Source organism: Neofelis nebulosa, chromosome 2 (assembly GCF_028018385.1).
Source record: "Neofelis nebulosa isolate mNeoNeb1 chromosome 2, mNeoNeb1.pri, whole genome shotgun sequence".
NCBI classification, from domain to species: Eukaryota; Metazoa; Chordata; class Mammalia; order Carnivora; family Felidae; genus Neofelis; species Neofelis nebulosa.
In genome coordinates this window covers 43,388,593-43,409,067 of record NC_080783.1, presented here as the reverse complement: position 1 = coordinate 43,409,067, position 20,475 = coordinate 43,388,593, and the positions used below count along the sequence as shown (strand labels likewise).

Sequence of the window (20,475 nt, the reverse complement as noted above, 5' to 3'; positions counted from 1 at the left end):
AGCTAAGACTCTAAATTTATTATATGTTTGTGTAAGAAGGCAATGGCACTCGTTCTGATACTTTGTAGAGTAATTCTAGAGTTCATCTGGAAGAATTAACTGGTGAAGTATTTTAAAAATAGAGAAATAATGGGAAATAAGTCATATATGATTGCATCAAAAATGTAAACATTTCTATGTTAAAATAGAAGATAATAAGAGTGATGGAAATGTTCTCCATCTTGATTGTGGTGATGGTAACATGACTATAATCCTAGCCAAAATTTTTCAAACTTCACATTTAAAAGGGATGGATTAAAAATAAATAAATAAACACATACATACATACATACATACATACATAAAATGAATATTATGTGTGAAAATTATATTATAATAAAACTTGGAGGAAAAAAAGATAACTATAATTAAAAAGGCAAGCAATCTGGAGTGCCTGGGTGGCTCAGTTGGTTAGGCATCCAACTCTGTTTTTTCAATATATATATATATTTTTTTACATTTATTTATTTTTGAGATACAGAGAGAGACAGAGCACAAGTCAAGGAGGGGCAGAGAGAGAAGGAGACACAGAATCCAAAGCAGGCTCCAGGCTCTAAGCTGTCAGCACAGACCCCAACGCGGGGCTCAAACCTACAAGCTGTAAGATCATGATGTGAGCTGAAGTCGGATGACTAATCAACTGAGCCAATTAGGTGCCCCAGGCGTCCCACTCTGGATTTTAGCTCAGATCATGATCCCAGGGTCATGGGTTGAGCCCCACCACGGGCTCCATGCTGGGTATAAAGTCTGCTTGGGATTCTCTCTCCCTCTGCTTCTGCCCCCATGCTTGCACATGCGTGTTTGCACGCTCTCTCTCTCAAAACAAAAAAAAAAAAGGAGGGGGAAGCAAAAAACTAGGGGGAAATTTACCCAAATATGGCAAAGAGGCAATATGTTTGCTACAGCACCAACCAAGGCTAGTTAATCATATAACCTATGACCCAGCAATTCCAGTTCTGGGTATCCACACAGAAATAAGTGCTTATGTCTGCCAAAAGGCATGTAGAGAATGTTCACAGCAGCCTTATTCATAGTACCTCCAAATTGTACACAACCTAAATTTCCATCAACAAGAGAATGAGTAAACAAATTGTGGTATTTCCATACAGTGGAAAACAACACAACAATGAAAATGAATGAACGACACTTGCAACATGGATGAATCTCCCAAACATAATGTTTGGAAGAAACGAAGGAAGCCCGACACAGAAGAGTACCGACAGCATGTTTCCATTCACAGGAAGTACAAAACAGGTTGAAGTTATCTATGACAGAAGTTAGAATAGTGGCTGCTTGGGAGTGTTGACTGGGAGACTCTGGGTCCTGGAAATGTTCTGGGTCTTGACTGGGTGGCGGCTACAGGGGGCATACATATGTAAAAATCTGCTGAGCTATGCATTTAAGACTTGTTTACTTTCCTGTATGTAAATTAACCTCAAAAACCAAAAGACCTAATATGAATTAATAAGATGGACTGAAGACTTGAGGTCACAAAGGAAGAGATCAATGGACTTAACTCTTTATGGACACAAAGATGCATATTCCATCTGGTAATGAAATGTTATTTTTAACTGAAGAAATGAAAAGTTTAATTGAACAAATGAATATTTGTTTTTAAATTTAAAACGCATAGCTGAGCAAGATGAGGACATTAGGAAGAAGGCTCTGAGATGAAGATTTGTGGGCAAATGATGACCAAGCAAGTTCTTACATGAGATGCCAGTAAGGAAGTGAGACGAGTAGAAGAAGGAGGGGAAGAAACCCAGGAAAGGTATAATTTCAGGTAAGGTCTCATGCTCAGCCTAGTCCCATGGGAATTGTGGAGTGTAAATGACTGGATGGTTTATTCTGCCTCAAGACGAGTGAGCTGGGCTTTCATACTCCTCTATCAGTCAGGGGTTGGCTACATCACCCTCCCACACCACGCCATTTCTGACTCTCAGTACATCCTGCCTAAGGGATTCCCGTAACCCAAGAGAAACTCTCTGAAGAAGGTTCCAAGTGAGTTATGTTAGGACTAAGGGTGCAGCAGTTGGGGGATGGGCATATAGAAACAATAAAGGGGATCCAGGGAATCTAGGTGGAATCCTCCTGATGGTATCTGCAACAATTGTGTTGATGACAGGTTAGGGGGTTAGTAGCCAGAGGTATCATTTTGCATGAGATTGAAATGACCAATTATGACCAGTTGAACAAGTGAAGAAATAAAGCCAGGGATGAATGAATGGTCTTTCTCCAAATGACTCTGTCTTTCCAATAACCTTCTTATGCTTTCATATAAAATTATATAAAATAGGTGCTTTGTGGCCAAGTTTAGCAGAAGGGAGATGTAGCTGATTTATAGACAAAGAAATGAAGAGTTAATTTGTTCAGAAAATATTCAGATCTTACTCAAATCTTAGAATCGAATGAGTGCTATATGTCCTAAAGAGAAGCACCTGGGTTGTAAAATTGTGTGTGCTCTCTGGCAGGTCCATTAGGTCGCCTTTAAGTCTTATCCTACCTTGCACGGTCATATACAGTCCTTTCTTTTCAACCTTTGCACTTGATCGTATTTGGTCTTAACAACATCCTATGAGGCCGCAGGGCCAGTTGTTTTCCAGACAAGGAAAGTGAGGCCAGATGGGTTAAATCTCTGCTTCTCTAACTTAACAGTGCATCACAGCCACTTGTGGCAGTTTTGTAAACTACTATTTGGAGTGCCTGGAAGTGAGGACCAAACCCTATTTTTTAAAAAAACTCTGAAGGCGATCCTGAAGTATAGCCAGATTTGGAAACAGCGAGATTAAGTGATCTTCCCAGAGTCCTGAGGAAAGAAAGAAAATATGCCCAAACCATTAATTTTTTCAATCATCCACCCACTTATTTATTGAGCATTTACTTTGCATTAAGGATTCTGCTAAATACTGGGAATATAACACAGAAAAGACAGTAATAATCCTCCTGGTCTCATAAAAGATTATGGTCTGGGGAAGGGTTAGGGTATTGCATCACACAATTCTAGGGCACCATTCAACAGCGTTGGGCAGACAAAGCCTGCAATGAACTTGGGGATGAGACAGATATTAAATTAATGATTCCAGTGGCTCAGCTGGTTGAATGTCCGACTTCAGCTCAGATCATGATCTTGCGGTTCACGGATTCGAGCCCCGCTTCTGGGCTCTGTGCTGACAGCTCACGGCCTGGAGCCTGCTTCAGATTCTGTGTCTCCCTCTCTCTCTGCCCCTCACCCACTGGCACTCGGGTGCACTGTCTCTCTCTCCCTTTCTCTCTCTCTCAAAAATAAATAAATATTTAAAAAATGTTTTGTAAATTAATAATTCCAAGTGTGATAAACCTTATAAAACTGGAGCTATAGTGTATTTAGGGAATGATAATGTCAATCATCTTCATATTCAGGAGAATCTCTGGTCATTTTGGGCTACTGGCATTGTCTTATCCTGAAGACAATCAAAACTGCTAACTGGTTATATATATTAAGTGCTCCCTTTTATTAAAACATTACATAAGTAAATGGGTAGGTTGCTGCACAGAGATGCCCCTGACCTTTTGATCTCAAATTCCACAAGCCATATTGAACTTCCTACTGTGGGATTTTTTATAGTTATCTAAGCAAAAGATAATCCTGCAGAGAATTTGCCTCGAGTCCAAACAGATCTACAATTCAGCTTTTATTTCCCTATTCTTTTATTGATTCAGTAGGGGACTGGGAGAAGTTGTTTGTGTATTTGTTTTCTGTTTTAGATAAGATAGGTAGACATATGTATTTGGTGAAGATGAGCACCCAGGTTTTAAGTTTCAAGGCCTTTAGACAAATATGCTCCAAAAGCAAGTGTGAGCCATCTGTCTGGGTCCTGCAGCCCAGCGTGTGGTGAGGGCCATAGGACTCACCTTCACATGGGGACTGGAGAGTAATGGCCTCATTGGGACAGGGAAGCTCTATGGAGAGTCCAGGAAAGAGATGCGGGGACCCCAATTCCAGCACGCTTTCCTCTATACAGCAGCTGCCAACACATATGCCATTTGCCCCATAAAGTTGGGCTCTCTTTGTGTTTGAAAATGCAATCTGTTTAAAGCATCCTTAGCATATTTTTAGCAAGCCTCAAGATAATTCTCAAGAATGATTTAGTGTTCCTAACACTATTCTTATAGACTCCTGCCGTTCTGATTTATTGAATCACAGTGTCCTTTCACCTTTTTTAAAAAATTTGTTATGCTCTTTGAATTCATCAAAATCCTGTTGAGCATCATGTCAGTTCCTTCAAATTCTTCTCCTTTTTCTTCCTCTGTAGTACCATTTTGGTGGGGGTGGGTAGTCAGTACTACAGGAGTTGGTTAAGTTTTGGATTTCAAAGTGTTTCCCTGAAGACAGTATAATGTCAACAAAGCAAGTAATTAAACTGAGGAGGTGCTGACTGCGGATGAGCCCATGCCAAGTTGTTAACACAGCAAGTCATTAAGCGAAGTGACTACTCAACTCAATAAAGCAAGATTTGCCCTGGATGAGCTACCCTGGGATAATACAAAGTTGACTACATTGGGCAAATTTTCAACCAGGGGAAAGGTTGAAGGCAAAGATAACCCGCACTAAACAGCCTTTCAGAGTTGAAGAAATGGAGTGGACCTCAACAGATCACTGGTTCCAAGCCCTTCTCTTAAACACATGATTAACTGACCCTTCTGGCTATAAGCCTGTCCATTCTGGTTTTCAAAGTTCATCAGAAAAGACATGCAACTTATTTTTTTAAAACAGCTTATTCCATATGGAAGTGTCCAGTCACTACATTGTATAGCTGAAACTAATATTACACTGTATATAAACTAAGTGTAATTTAACTAAAACTTAAAAAAAAAAAAATCCAGCTTATTCCAGTGTTTCGTTGCTTCTGACTGGGTTTTCCTTGTGTCTAAACTCTTCCAAATTCCAAGACTCTTCCAAATTTGAGATCAGTTTCCCTTGGCCAAATTTCTAGTTTCTTGGAAAGAATTTCCCATCATCTTTCTCATTAAAGGCATTAAAACACACAGGCTCTAGACACAGATTGCCTGGGATATGAACACCAATTCAACCACTTGGACCCACAGCTACTTAACCTCTTAACCTGCCTAAGTTTCCTCATTGGTAACATGGAGATTCTACCAGTTAGCTACCTCAGAGGGTAGCTGTGAGGACTAAATGGGATAACGTACTTAAAGTTTGCTTACTGCTGGTACATAGTAAGTATTCAATAATGTTAATGATAATGATAAAATTGTTATTATATATAGAATATATATTTAATGTTTATTTATTTTTGAGAGAGAGAGAGAGAGACAGAGAGACAGAGAGATAACGTGAGTGAGGGAGGGGTAGAGAGAAAGAGAGAGAGAGAATCCCAAGCAGGCTCACTGTCAGCACAGAGCCCGACTGGGGGCTCAGTTCCACAAACCGTGAGATCATGACCTGAGCTGAAATCAAGAGTCAGATGCTTAACTGAGTGCCCCTAGAACTGTTATTTTTAATGCTTCTCCTATTGAAAGGTGGTAACTGAACCAAATTCTCAGTCTTCTGCGGAGCATTAAAAAAATTCAAATTCCTTTTTGAAAACTTCAAAATTGTCTCACATTTTTTTTCTGAACAATTAGTCTGAGGCTATTTAACATACTGGTTGATATCCCTATCCACTCAAAAGACTAGAAATTTACTATATCATACCATTTTTTTATTACAATGACCTTGAATCTTTAAAGGAAAGATTGCATGATACAATACACTGAAATTCTTCTGAACTTGAGGAAAATGTTAGCCAAGGCACATATTACTTTTTCTTTTTCAATCAATATTAAAGAGACAATCAGAAATTAGCTAGGTCCTGAGAATCTAGTGGTGAAAAGTAATAGACATGCTCTTTGCTCTCGTGCTGCTTACAATCTGGTGGGGGAGGCAGATATTAATAAAAATATCGTAAAAAGCAGAGGCCTAGGTAACAAGTGAGATAAGTGCTATAAGGAAGTGAAGCACGCTTCTGTGTGAGTATATTATGAAAAAGCCTGACCTCACCAGGTTTGCCTGAGGAAGTGACGCCAGAAGGGGAGACTTAAGCAATGAGTAGGCAATAATCTGGGCCCAGGGAAGGGGCAGTTAGGCTGCTGAGAGCAGCTGTGGGAGGGAGCTGCTCTGCTTCAAGGGACTGTGGGGGAACAAGCATCAGAAAAGAAGGATCAGAAAAGAGGCAGCAAGGCTGGGAGCTAAGAGTGAGGGGAGGAGCACCACTAGATAAGGCCAGAGGAGAAGCCAGGCCAGTCCTGCAGACCCTTCCAGGCCTGCTGAGGATTGGCCTCCTCAGTTCAAGAGTAGTGGGAAATCATTGAAGATTTCACACAGATTGCATAGAGCGAGATCTGACTTGCATTTTGCAAAGGTGACTCTGGCAGCACTGTGAGAAGTGGACAGGTGAGGGGTAGGAATGGTTGCAGAGAGGTCAGTTAGGACACAACTAGAGAAGTATAGTGAGATGCGTTGCTAACTTGAACTGGAGTCTTCACAGAAGAGATGGAAAGAAATAGACTCCTGTCATAAATTTTGTAGGCAGAATTTGGTAATGGATAGATGTGGGGGCTGAGGGATGACAAGGTGTTAAAATGACTCCTAAGTTTCTGACACGAGTAAATGAAAGGATGAGGTACCACTTACTAAGATGTAGAACTTTATAAGAGAAATTGGTGTGGGTGTTAGAATATGAATTCCTTGGACATGTTGAGTTTCACATAATTATAGTATTTCTGGTGAGCATGTAATCAAAACAAAAAAAAAAAATGGAGAGTCCTGATGAACATTTTGTTCAACTTGGTTATCATGTTTCTTTAGTGACTGTTTCTTTGCTAGATTTAGTATTTGTCTTTCTAAAACAGTTAGAACAAACTTGGCAAACTTTTCTATAACATACTGATAATAGCTTAGGATCTGAGGCAGTCCAGTTAAAGACATCAGATTGAACATAAGCATTTGAATACCTTCCCTCCTTCACCCAGCTAAGAGAACAACAAAATTATCATTAACCAAGCATAAATGTGCAAGGACAAAAGCAATGAAATGGAAGACAATAGCAATAAAACTTTAAAAACTAGGAAGCTAATAAACAAGTAGTAACTGAATTTGGATACTCAAGAAAGTAATAAATCCTCTTTTAGAGAGGCATTGTTAAGACGAAAAAAAGTTCTGTGTGTCTGGAACATAAAAGAGATTCAAATAAAGTGTGTTCCTCAAAGAAAAAAAGTGAAAAACCAAGAAACAGACTCTTAACTATAGAGAACAAATTGTGGTTATCAGAAGGGAGGTGGGTGGGGGGATGGGTGAAATAGGTAAAGGGCATTAAGGGCACACTTATCTTGATGAGCACTGAGCAATGTATTGAATTGTTGAATCACTGTATTGTACACCTGAAACTAGTATGACACTGTATGTTAATTATACTGGAGTTAAAATAAAAAACAAACAAAAACAAAAAAAGAAAGCTGAATCTTAAACTTGATAACCAACCCAAGTCGGTTGGACCCAACATGCAGTCCTAAAAAACTGAAGCTTTTTTAGGTACCTTAGGAAGTGGGAGTGAGGGTGGGGTTATGAGGATGATTTGGTGGAAAGTCTTTTTGTTTTTTTAAAGAGAGAGAGGAGCTCCTGCCTGCAAGCAGGGAGGTCTGAGAAGCAGAGGGCAGAGGGGGAGGGGAAGGCGGGGGAAGGAAGGGGAGAGGAGGGGAGAGGAGGGGAGAGGGACAGAGGGAGAGGAGCAGAGAGAGAGACTCTTAGCAGGCTCCATGCTCAGCTTAACTCAGCACTCAGTGCAGAGTCCCCCACATGGGGCTTGAACCCATTACCCTGGGATCATGACCTGAGCTGAAATCAAGAGTCTGATGCTCAACGGACTGAGCCACCCAGGCACAGTTGGTGGAAAGTCTTTGTAAGAAGCTGACAGAGCCTCAGTTCCCACCCCTATTCCCTGAAGGTAAAAGACGGCCTCTTCTTCATTCAGAATGAAACTGAAGTCTTGTTCTCCTGACAAGAACAGAGGGGCTCTGGATTGGGGTGTTGGGGAGAGACGAGAGCTATTAAAGACTGGGTATTATATGTAGATCTATAAATTGTGTGTTGAAACTTCCTCAATCTTCTTTCTTCACGTGGCTCCTGTCGGCCTTCCTGTCAGAGGGCTGGAAGAATTCTCTGGGTAGCCCTATTGCTGAAGAGAAAATCGACAGACCTGGACCCAGTATGTCAACCTATGTAGCAAACTCAGTGGAGAGTCTCCTTATGCATAAAGATTATCCTCTCTTCCATGTTCCATTCTGAAAATAACTATAGACAGCCAGTAATCACCAGATAATTGAGGAATGCCAATTAATGAAAGGTAGGGACGAGGACAGAGGGAAGCAACTTGCAGGAAACAAACTTTGCCAATAGGAAACTTAGAAAATAAACAACCTTCTCCTCAGAGAGATAAGAGAAGATACGAAACAGCAGGGTGATCTATAAAAAGAATATTCGGCAAGTTCAAAAGGAATTTAGATATTAAAAATATGACATTAAAAATGAGAAGTTCAATATAAGTGCTAAGAGATAAAATTGAGGCCATCTCCCAGGAAGTAGACTTAAAAAAAAAAAAAAAAAAGGACTACAGTATACAGATATAGGAGAGAAAAGATATGAATATTGGAGGACCAGTCCGGGATGCCTAATATCTAATAACAGGGCTATGAAAAGGAGGGATAAGAGGATAGGAAATCATCAAAAGAAAAAAAAAAAGTAATGAATATATCCTACAATCTCAGTTTCCAGACTGAAGGGCCCACCAACTACCCAGAACAGAATAAGAGCTAAAAATGGATGCCCACCTGAGAATATCATAATAAAACTTTCAGTGATGTATTCTCAGCACCTATAAGTGCCTGGCACCTAGTAGGCACTCAATAAATTTGTACTGAAGAGTAAACAAAATGTCCAAAACAAGAGGGACAAAGAAATGGAACCTCCAGTTTCCGCGGTGGGGCGGGGGGAGGAGTTTTAATATAACAAATCAAGCATCAGAATGTCATCTGTCTTCTCAACAGCAACACCCAAATCTAGAAGACAATGGAGAAAATGCTTTCAAAATTCAGAGGAAAAATAGATTTCTAAGCTCTGGAAAACTATTAAATGTAGAATGAAGATATTTTCAGATATGCAAGATCTCAAAAATTTTACTTCTTTGTGCTTTTTCTCAGGAAGGTCCTGAGTTGTGTCCTTCACTAAACAAGGGAACAAACCAAGAAAGTGAAAGACATAGAGAGCAGGAAGTAGGATCTAAGACTAGAGAGAAGTGAAGAGAATCTCCTGAAAGAGGCTAAATGGGTATCAGTCTCCTAACTGGAACTAATGTTAGAGAGCATCTGACCCAGATGACCCAGATTGGAGCAACCAAGTCTGATTTCTTCCGGAAGACGAAATGGTTAGAATATCTAGTTCATTTGAATATATTAAAAGGCGAATTAGATAATTGTGGGGGAGTTTGGATTTGTATTAAGTATAAAGAAAACAAAGCAAACAACAATAAAACACTCATGACAATAAGTCCAGAGAATATAGGAGGTTGTGTAGTAAAGGAAAAGTAGTCATGGTGGTGTACAGGTATTGTAGATATTTGCCTGTTCATAATAATGTGAATATTGAAAACTAGATGTAATGAGAATCACGGTAGGACTGCCTTAGTCTATTTGGGCTGCTATAACAAACTACCATAGGCTGGGTGGTTTATAAACAATAAAAATATATTTCTCACAGTTCTAGAGGCTGGGAAGTCCCACATCAAGGCACTGGTAGATTCAGTGTTTGTTGAAAGCCAGCTTCCTGATTCAGAGACAGTGCCTTCCGGCACTAACCTCACATGGCAGAAGAGGTGAGGGACCTCTCTGGGTCTTTTTATAACTGTGTTAATCCCATTCATGAGGGCTCCACCCTATGATCTAATCATCTCCTGAAGATCCCACCTTCAAATGTCATCACATTGGGGATTAGGTTTCATATAAGATATTTTTTGGGGGGGGACACAATCATTCAGCAGACTATATTGAGAGAAGGGGCAGTGGGGGCAAGAGCTCATGTGGGAGTGGGAAATACGGAAGACAGAGCTGAATCCTCACCTTGTAGAGATGCCAATAGAGAATGCCTAAAATGAAAATAACAATCCAAGCACATGAGCAATATAGAAGTAAATACCTTAAGAATCAGCTGTTGGAGGGGGTGGGAATGAACGTAGTTGCTTCTAGGTTGTAAGAAATAGGGTAGTGAGGAATTAGGGACTGTTGTTTTCAAAGCAAACCTTGAAGAATTATTTGATTCTTTAAATTATGTGTAACTTCAGTAAAAATGTAAATTAAAAAAAAATCGGGCTCTGGAAGTATACTGCTTGAGTACAGATCCAATTCCTAGCATTTACCAATTGCGTGATGTTGGGTAAGTTATTTACTGGTTGCGTAAGTTATTTAATTGCTTTGCGCATCAGATTCTTCATGTGAAAAATGGGAAAAGTAATGGTACCTATTCTGTAAGATAGTTGAGTAGAGTATATGAAGTAAATAAAACCTACAAAGCTTTAGCACCATGCCTGGTCTACATTCTGGGATTTGGGGGCTTCCTTTTGCTTTGTTTCTGCCAATGTTCATATTTTCTTGACTCAGTCTTTCCCAGGATTCTCAAATTACTATCACATTTCAGATCAGACCCGTTTCTCAGACATTAGGCCCAATTCATTAGGCTTAGAATTCTGAGTGCTCTTTAGTACATTGAAAGACAATACCAATAACATCTTATTAAGTCTCAAAAAAGCATATATAGCATGATACCATCCCATGTGTATGAGGAATTCTTCCAGAATTTATTTGGGAATATATAGACCAGGAATTACGAGTAATCCTCACTTGCTTCTTTATGGTCTTTTTTTTTTTTTTTTTTTTTTTTTTTTAGTATAATAGATATACAGTACTCTATGAAATGCAAAAATACTTATTTTAAGAACAACTCTTTTGTCATAAATTTACAATTTAATCATTTATTCCTAGCATGACTCTGTAAGAGCCAATGTATTTCCACATTCCTGGTGGCACCTCACTGCCTCTGCCCAGCAAAGCAACATTCGCAGCCTGTTTGGAACATAAATTATACCAATTTGCCAATAAAGAAATTGAGGTTCACTGGTGTGTCTGAAAGCCACAACCAGAAAGGGGCAAGTTAAGACCTAATTTCAAATTTTTTCATTCTAAGCTTAATGTTCTTTCTACCATATGAACTGAGGGCCTAAGCACTCTGGTCTCAAATTTATGATATGGTGGTGTGGAGTAGATGATCTTTGAATTCTTACAACCCTAACAGTGCATGAATTACTTAGGTATGTGACAAGAGTAGGCCCGTGACATTAACAACATTTATTTCTTCCACAAGGGGACTATGGCTTTCATGAAACCCCAAAGGCTGTAGGATCATGAAGTCCAAGTTCCTTGCATGCAATTTTCACTCCCTGTCTTACTCATAAATACTAAGGCACAAAATAGCTTTGGGTTTTATTTTCACTTTTGCAATCACTTGGGAATCTTATGGAAGCTGAGCAAGAGATCTGGGAACTCATAATGCATTTCCCAAGAAGCTGCAAAGGTTGTGAAATTCACAGGGCTCTAATCTCCCCAAGAGAATGGGAGCTGACTGGACAAGACAGCTCATTTCCAGTAATGTTCCTGGGTAATTCTCTGGAAATAATGGAGAGGGCATGGTAGTTACAGCCTAGTTGTAGGCTCCCAGTTAAGGCTTATATCCAGTGGGACACCCACAGGATTTTCTTCTCCTTCTGTCCCAGACATACGCTCAGCAAGCTGCACTTAGCCACCAGGAAAGACCATAAATGCTACAGCCTAGCCCACTCCCCTGCCAGAGCTCAGAAGACACAAAAACCAAGTTGTTGCCAGTGACAGAGTTTCAAACTGGATACAAATCAAAGAAACAGAGTGGGATTGCGTTTTGCTCAGCTCTTGGCTAAACTGTGTGTAATTAACTGTGTGATCCACTTTTTCAGTCATTCCACTCTACTTGCTGACCCCTCACAGCAATTAGTCAGAGGTCTTCTTCAGGCTGAGTGATTGTAGGCCTTGGTAAATTATGCCTCTGTGAGAGATAACCTTTAGTCTATGCTTAAAGGCCTAGGATCAACTCTTGAGAATACTCTTTTGAAAAACAAATCGCTGTGAAACTGTTCTGAGAGCTGATTGTATTAAAGAAAATCCTAAACACCCTTCATAAGCACCCATAAGCAACATGTGAAGACTGTCTAATGCATCGATTAGAAGTTACTGGCCCTTGAGCATGCAGATATTTAATGAGCCATTAAATAAAGTTAATTGTTTTGACACTGCAGACTCAAAAAATCCATCCTGACATTTGTTTTCCCAAACATTCTTAAGGGAGATTTAAAACTGGGAGAGGGGCGATGGTGGTGATTAGATTTCAGGGACTACTCTGAGCTTTTACTCAGTCTTGCCTTTTAGTGTCCCTTCTCAGCAGGACTCTGTCTCAACCTACCACATGCGCGCAGCTTTCTCCCTCTCCCCATTAAAATGTCATCCTGTAACCAATCTGATAAAATCAGTCAAAATGGTGTGGAAAGACCGGTTGAGTTTATAGTGTTCCCTCTTGCAGGGTTATATTCATTTTAGTAGCTCTTAGGACAAATGAGAGTCTGGAATCAGGGTTTACTTTGGAGGAGGGAGCAGTATGGAAGCTAAGTAGTATGGATTCCGTCACTTAGCTCCCAAGGGCAATGTCTGAGCATTCATTGATAAGGCCCAAGGGGTGGTATAATCCACATTAAATTAACTGTTTGGAACTTGCTCAGAGTATATTGGCTTCTGCTCTGGACTGGTAACTAGAAAACAATGCATTTAGTTTTCATGACCTTTGCTAATGGGAGCCTGTGAAATATCCAGGGGATTACAACTCTGAGAACCCTAACAGGAAATGTTTACAAAGTTTCAGACACGTACAAGCTTCCCCAGAAGGGCTACGAATTTACAGAGTTTGCTGAGATGTCAGTTCCAATGGAAGGGCTTCTGAGGCCAGTAAGAAAGTCGCTGTGCGAATGAGCAAGGCCAGAACACTGCCTGGCCTGTGTCTCTTCTTCCTGGTGTTGTTCTCAACTTGTTTCATAGGCAGTCAGTCGTCTCATTTTTCACATGTCTCCTGATCGTCAGTTCTGATAATACAGGTGAAGCTCTAAGAAAATGGTTGTTCGTAGTGAGGCAACCGAGTCTTAGTGTAAGTTAGTGTGTGTTTTATATAATTTGGAGTTAATTTCAGTCTGTGACATGAATAAGTCTTTTTACCAAACCAACAAAATATTAAAGTGTTTTAGTGAGTATTACCATCCAGTGCAAAAGTTGTTCTAGTGAAAATGATATTTTGGGTGAAAAATGAAAAGGCAGTTATTTATTCTACAGATATGCCCCCAAATATGTCAGAATGACCTATGTCCCAGCTTATATACTGCAGCATTGTTTGTAATATCAAAAGATTGGAAATCATTCAAATGTCCACTGGCTTAATCAAATAAATTATAATATACCCATCAATGGAATATCATGAAGACCTATAAAAAAATGAGCAAGTTGTATACCATTATGGAAAGATCACTAAGATGTATGAACAAAGATTTAAAAAAAAAAAAAAAAAACCCAAGGCACAGATATTGTAAAATAGGGACAGAGGGAAAGAATATGTTTACATATTTGCTTATAAAGGCAGAGACTATGAGATGATCTACAAGAAAGTGGTAACTTTGGTGGTAGAGGGAACAGGAGAATAGAGTAGAGAGATAGGAAAGGGAAAACTCCTGAGACACACTTAAGTACCTTTGGGATTATTTGGGGCACCTGGGTGGCCCCGTCATTTAAGTGTCTGATTTCAGCTCAGGTTACCATCTTCTGGTTCATGGGTTCAAGCCCTGCATGGGGTTCTGTGCTGACAGCTCAGAGCATGGAGGCTGCTTCCGATTCTGTGTGTGTGTGTCTCTCTCTGTCCCTCCCCTGCTGGCGCTCTGTCTCTCTCTCTCTAAGGAAATGGATGGACATTAAAAAAAAAAGAATTATTAATCATGTGAATGCATATTCTTCTCAAAAATAAATTGTATTATTTTTTTATTTAAAAGGTAAATGAAGAAATAAAGAAAAAATTAATTTATTTAAAAGGTAAATAAAGGTAAATAATTTGCAGGGTGTTGAGTTTATGCATAGGAAATGATAGGCCCGTCAATGGCATGAGAAGAAAGCCAAGAAATAGAAAATTTTTAATTTTCACAATTTGGAAATTTCAAAAATTTCCAGAATTACCTTTTAGAAATTTTAAACAATTACTGTGTGATGAACATATCTGGCCACTTATGATCAGTTGAATCTTTAAGTGTCAAATGGGAAAATAATGACAAGTTGTATTGTTTAACCAGGACTGTATTTTTTCATACTGTGTCTTAGCAGACCCTTTATCAGAAAATCACATTCATTTTGGTGAATATAGTGACTGACCTGACAACATCCATTCAACTCCATCTTTCATTGTATTGTTGAGTTGCCAGTGACTGGCCAAGGTTAATTTAGGCCAGTAACAGAATCCCATCTCCCTTACTGATGTTTGTTTGTTTGTTTTTTAAAGTTCATTTATTTTGAGAGAGACAGAGACAGTGCAAGTGGGAGAGGGGCAGAGAGAGAGAGAGGGAGAGAGAGAATCCCAACCAGGCTCCACACTGCCAGTGCAGAGCCCGACGCAGGGCTCGAAGTCACAAAACGGTGAGATCAGGACCTGAGCCAAAACCGAGAGTCTGACGCTCAACTGACTGAGCCACCCAGGCGCCCCTCCCTTACTAATGTTTAATTGGTTCAGGGATGAACAACCTGTACCAATCGAAAAAGGTCTTCATATGTATAGGTTTTCTATTTCTGTTCGAATTTATAGTTAGTTTGTGCTTTCATAGCAATTATATTATTTGTGGTTTTCTTCACACATGTTTTCGGTTACCACAGAACTTAGAGAATGGCATTTGTAATGAGATTCCTTGGTGGCCAAGAGGTTAAGGCAAAAGGAATTGGACTCCTTTTATAAAATACTTCCTCTAGGAGAAGGCAGAGTGGGCAGATCCTGCAGCAACTCTGTTCAGCTCTCCAGTGTCTGCCTGACAGTGATCCTATCTCCCTGGGACAGCATTGGATACTGATTCTATTCCAGAGGTTGGCACAGTTTTTCTGTAACAGGTCAGACTGTAAACATTTTGGGCTCTAAGGACCATGTGATTTCTGTCACAACTACTCAACTCTGTCCTCGTGGCCAGAAGCAGTCATCGGCAACAATGGCAAACACACGTGGTTGGCACCTTTCCAGTAAGTTTGGGGCCATCATTTGCTGACCCTTCTTCAATTCTAATTTTGTTTTTAAAATTCAGTCTCTAAGCAGATCACTCCATTTTGGGGATGATATCCAGAATAGGTCCTATTTATATAAAGCAGTTTGTATCCTGTGGTGTGATAACCCGGCCATGTATTTAGGGTGGTGGAGACACAAAGTTTGGATTCAGAGAAACTTGGTTGAAATTTCAGTTCTGCTCTGCAGTAGGGGTGGAGCCTGAAGCCTCCCTCCTATCTTCATTTTCCCATCTGTGGGATGTGGATAAGAGTCCTACTTTAGACAAGTGTTGCAATGATTAAGTGACAGCATATGTTAAGTGCCTGAACCAAAGAAATTGCCCCCAAAATAGAATTTTTTTTTTCTCCAAGCCCACAGCAATATCCTCCCCTCCACACATATAAGAATTGGGCAACACCCCAACTTCATCCACATGTATTTGTAAACCCTCTTTTCTATGGCTAATCTTACAGGTTTGAAATTAATTCTAATTAGCTTCAATTTCAGATGATGCTGTTTTAAAAAAACCAAAAAACAAAAAACGTGTCCTCGATTTCTGGGAATATATTTCATTTAGTTCTTGAAACCTCTTGCGTGTTAACGACAGCCAACTACAGTATGTCATCAAAGCATTAAAAAAAAAAAGTCTTAATTCTAATAGCTCTCAAGGAAGTAAAGGAAAGCTGTGGACTATCTATCAGATTTTAAAAGGCCACTAATCAAAAGAGATCTTGCAGAAAGAGTAACAAACTTAGACTCTATTTAATGTTTGCTGCGATCATGACTATGCTTTTTAGAACTGGTTGTATGTAAAATCTCTTAGGCAATTAATTCACTTTTAGTACCAGAAGTAGTGGATTGTGAAAACAATACTACTTGAAATTATTCCCTTTTGGAAAATTAATTAAAAATATGCATAGATACATGAGGCACTAGTGATAGGAAGTACTTTCATAGCAGGAGAGCAATTCTGTGTTTACTTATTTGTATAAACATACTTGGAGACTACAAAATTGAGTGTACTTAGCATATACTTTTTTGGATAGGGCATATTTAAGTCCTCCCATATTTAGAAAATAAAAAAGAAGTTTATTTTCACCAGGCAAATCATTAGAACCAATGCTAATATGGCTATTGAACATCTGTAAAGTAATAATATCTTCAAGAAAATAACATAAAAGCAATGCAATTTTAGAAAAGAAAGAGTTCCCCAATAGATGAGAGAGATTATTGTTTTAAGCATGGGAATTAAGAATGGGCTGTAATGGTCAAGGAGATCTGGCCTTAAATCCTGGCGTCAGAACTGTTCAATACGTGACTCGTTGTATTTGTTTCTTGGTTCGTTTGTTCATTTGTTCATTCATTCGTTCACCAAATATACGTTTATTAAAAAATTACCAGGGTGCCTGGGTGGCTTGGTCAGTTAAGCATCTTACTTCATCATGATCTTGTGGTTCATGAGTTTGAGCCCCTCATCGGACTGTGCTGACAGCTCAGAGCCTGGAGCCTGCTTCATATACTCTGTCTCCCTCTCTCTCTGCCCCTTGCCCACTCGTGATCTGTCTCTCTCTCTCTCTCTCAAAAATAAATAAATGTTAAAAATTTTTTTTAAAAATTACCATTTATCAAGCATTGTGCTAGGAACATAATTTGTTTCAGAGAAAATGCCTAAATAGTTGATTACAATATGCTTTGTAATTGTTACTACAGAAATATGTACCAATAGCTGAGACAGCAGTGCAGAGGGAAAGAATCACTCCAGAGAGGCCAGAGAAGAGTGTGGGGAGAGAGGTGGTCATAGAGGCTTCATAGATAATGCAAACAGCATTTGAGCTAGGTATGTGTAAGGATGAAAACCCCTGAAATTCTAAACAGAGTGAAAAACATGATCAAAATCAAAAAGGAATAAAAGTCCACTTTGCATGTGAGTATAGTTGTGCGTAGTTTGATATGACTGGAACATGGCATCACGGCGGTAGGTGGGGAGTTTCACTCTCTGCTGTGAATCTTGGTCCTTCACCCAGTTGGCCAGTGACCCCTTGGCCACCATATTAGTTTTCTTCTTTAAGTCTATGTTTTGAATGGCTGAAAACCCAGGTATATTAGTGAGGTGCTTTCAGGTTTCAAGGAGCACAGCACAAGGCATGTTTCTGATCCTGGATGATTGGAATTTATTACAAAGGTACAAAAAGAAATTAGGAGGCAAGAAAATGAAGCCATTTTAATGGAACAATCAGGCCTCAGGAAGAAGCAGAGCATTGTTCATCAGTCCCTAGGATCACAGAGCAATTCTAATGTCCCAAAAGCAATACTGGGGTTGTTGTCATGTAGATGGGCATTCCTCTTGCACAAGACACCCTTCCATTCACTTGATTCAGCTTCTTTCTTCTCTGTTTCTTCCTCCTGCTGTTATTACTGCCCTCTGGCTAGTTTATTTATCTCATGAATTTTATTTACTCATTGCCTCTATTAGCTCATGGAGTTGGCTTAGTCTCTGCTTAGTTTTCTGGTTCCTGTTTCACTTTGCTTGGAGCATCTCTCTGTGTGCTTTTGTGCAGAAAACAGTTAATAAAAGGCCCCAGGACTGCTGTTCTTAGAAAGACCTGCTTGCAAGGCTGGCCCTCGATTAGCATCTGAGAACTTAGGTTTCAGGAGGGTTCTGACCATTTGCTAAATGGTAAGAGTAGCTCAACTGCCTCAACTGTTTGTGCAAACAGCAATGGCTTATGCTAAATACATACTTTCCTTCTGGCAGTCAGGAATTTGGCATGGACCAGGAAAAGGACACCCATGTAACCAATCCTCAAAAAAACCTTGGGTGCTGAGTCTGTAATAAGCTTCCCTGGTAGAGAGCATTTCATACCTGTTGTCACAGTTTGTCACTGGAGGAAATAAGTTCCTCTTGTGTGACTCCACTGAAGATTCTTGGAAGCTTGTACTTGATTTCCTCCACACTTTGCCTCATGCACTTTTTCCCTTTGCTCATTTTGCTCTGCATCCTGTTACTATTTTAGCCATTAAGTCTGACTGTACGCTGAGCACTGTGAATCCTCCTAGCAAATTATTGAACCTGGGGGTGACCTCGTGAACCCCTGACACAACTTTGCTTTCAGACTCCTAAAGAAAGCATATCTTACACTCCACTACCCAGTCCTTATTATAGTCTAATCTCCGGCTATCTCCACATCCCCATCTCCTAGCACTCCCCCAGCTCCTTTTCTAGTTCCTACTTCAAACATTCCAAACGTGCTCCTGCTTTATAAGACCTTTGAAGTCTCGGTTCTCTTGGCCTGTGCCTTTTCCCCTAGAACTTCGTGGCTGTTCCTCACCTCATTCGTGTCCCTGCTCACATGTCACCTACCTAAAATAAATATCCCTTCCTACCCACATGCCTTAACTATATATCCCCTTGCCCATACCAATTATTCATAGCACAAAATCAGTATTTTACAATATACTGTTTATTGCCTATCTTTCCCAACTAGAGTTTATTAACTAAAGGAAGGCAGGGACTTTGCTTTGTTTACTACCCTATTTTTAGTAGCTAGAACAGTGCTTGGCTTGTAGAAAGGACACAATGTATACTATGTTTGCAGAAGGAATGAGTTAATAAATCATACATCTCTGTTGGGCATATATCTCATACCAGGCCACATTACATGCCTTTAGGTCAGGCCCTGTGATAGAGACTGCTGATCACCCATCAGTATCTACTCTCTCCTTATTTTGTAGTAATAGAACTCCGGATTTTTGGCCAGTCACATGGCCACCAGTACATTTCCCAATCTCCTGTGTTGATAAGTATGGCTATGTGACTAAGTGCAGGCCAATGGGATATAAGAGGAAGTTGGATGTGTAACTTCCAGAAAATATCCTTAAATAGAGTGGGTTCTATTTTTCCTCCCCCTCTCCCTTCCTGTTGGGTGGAATTGGTTGTGATAATTGAGCTTTGGCAGCCATATTGGATCATGAGGCAACCTTAAAAATGGGAGCTACTGTTGCTCAATGGAACAACAGATAGAAGAGGCCAATACCAATCCTGAAGAACCTACCTCTGGACTTTGACAAGTGCCAGAAATAAACTTCTATCTTGTTTAAACCCAGCCATGTGGGATTTTGTCTCAGTGGAATGTGGTTCTAATCCTAACTAATATAAGCACTAATTTCCAGTCCAACTTCTTACAGCCAGGTGGTGGAGTTACACAGTACAAAGTATGAAACCATATGAACTGTTCCATTTGTTTGTTTATTTATTTCTAAAGTTTGTTTGTTTGTTTGTTTGTTTGTTTGTTTAGAGAGGGAGAGAGCAAGCGTGGGAGAAGGGCAGAGAGACAGGGAGAGAGAATCCCAAGCAGGCTCCCTGCAGTCAGCGCAGAGCATGACACAGGGCTCAATCTCACCAACCGTGAGATCATAACCTGAGCTGAAATCAAGAGTTGGACACTTAACCGACTGAGCCACCCAAGCACCCCTATTTAAAGGAAGCTGTGGGCATAACAGGAAGGCTGGCAAGCAGAACGTTATCCTGTGGGAAATGTCAGCTATGGAAAAACATTATAATAATGCTCCCCAATGAGTCACACTTTCCTGTATCCACATGCATTTTTGCAGTATGATGTTGCCACCCTTTCCATCAAGATGCAGAGGCTATCTCTCCACTCCCTTGAATCTGGGTTGGCCTTGAGACCGTCCTTGACCAACAGACGGTGACAAAAGCAACGCTGTGTGAGTTCCAGAGTCTTAGCTGTAAGAGACCTTGTGTGGTTGCCGGCGAGGCCATCAGAAGTCACTCTCAGACGGCCATCCTACAGAATCATAAAAATAAAGCAGTTGCTGTTTTTAGCCACTAAGTTTTGTCAAGATTTGTTATGCAGCAACAGGTACCTGAAAATTAATCTAAATGAATATCTGTTTCTTGCTGCATGAAGATCCTCAGACAAGTTATAAGTGAAAAGCATTTACATTAGTTGAATTTGGTAACTTTTAAAGAAAAATAT

General features: G+C 39.9%; 1 long non-coding RNA gene across 1 annotated transcript in view; it reads right to left on the bottom strand.

The window, feature by feature from the left end:
- Window positions 1-13,487: 13,487 nt before the first annotated feature.
- The window catches only part of LOC131501132 (uncharacterized), a 19,671-nt gene continuing 12,683 nt past the window's right edge, over window positions 13,488-20,475 (bottom strand). The window contains exon 3 of the long non-coding RNA XR_009256657.1: window positions 13,488-20,283. This is a non-coding gene — a long non-coding RNA (uncharacterized LOC131501132). The remainder of the gene's footprint in view (window positions 20,284-20,475) is intronic.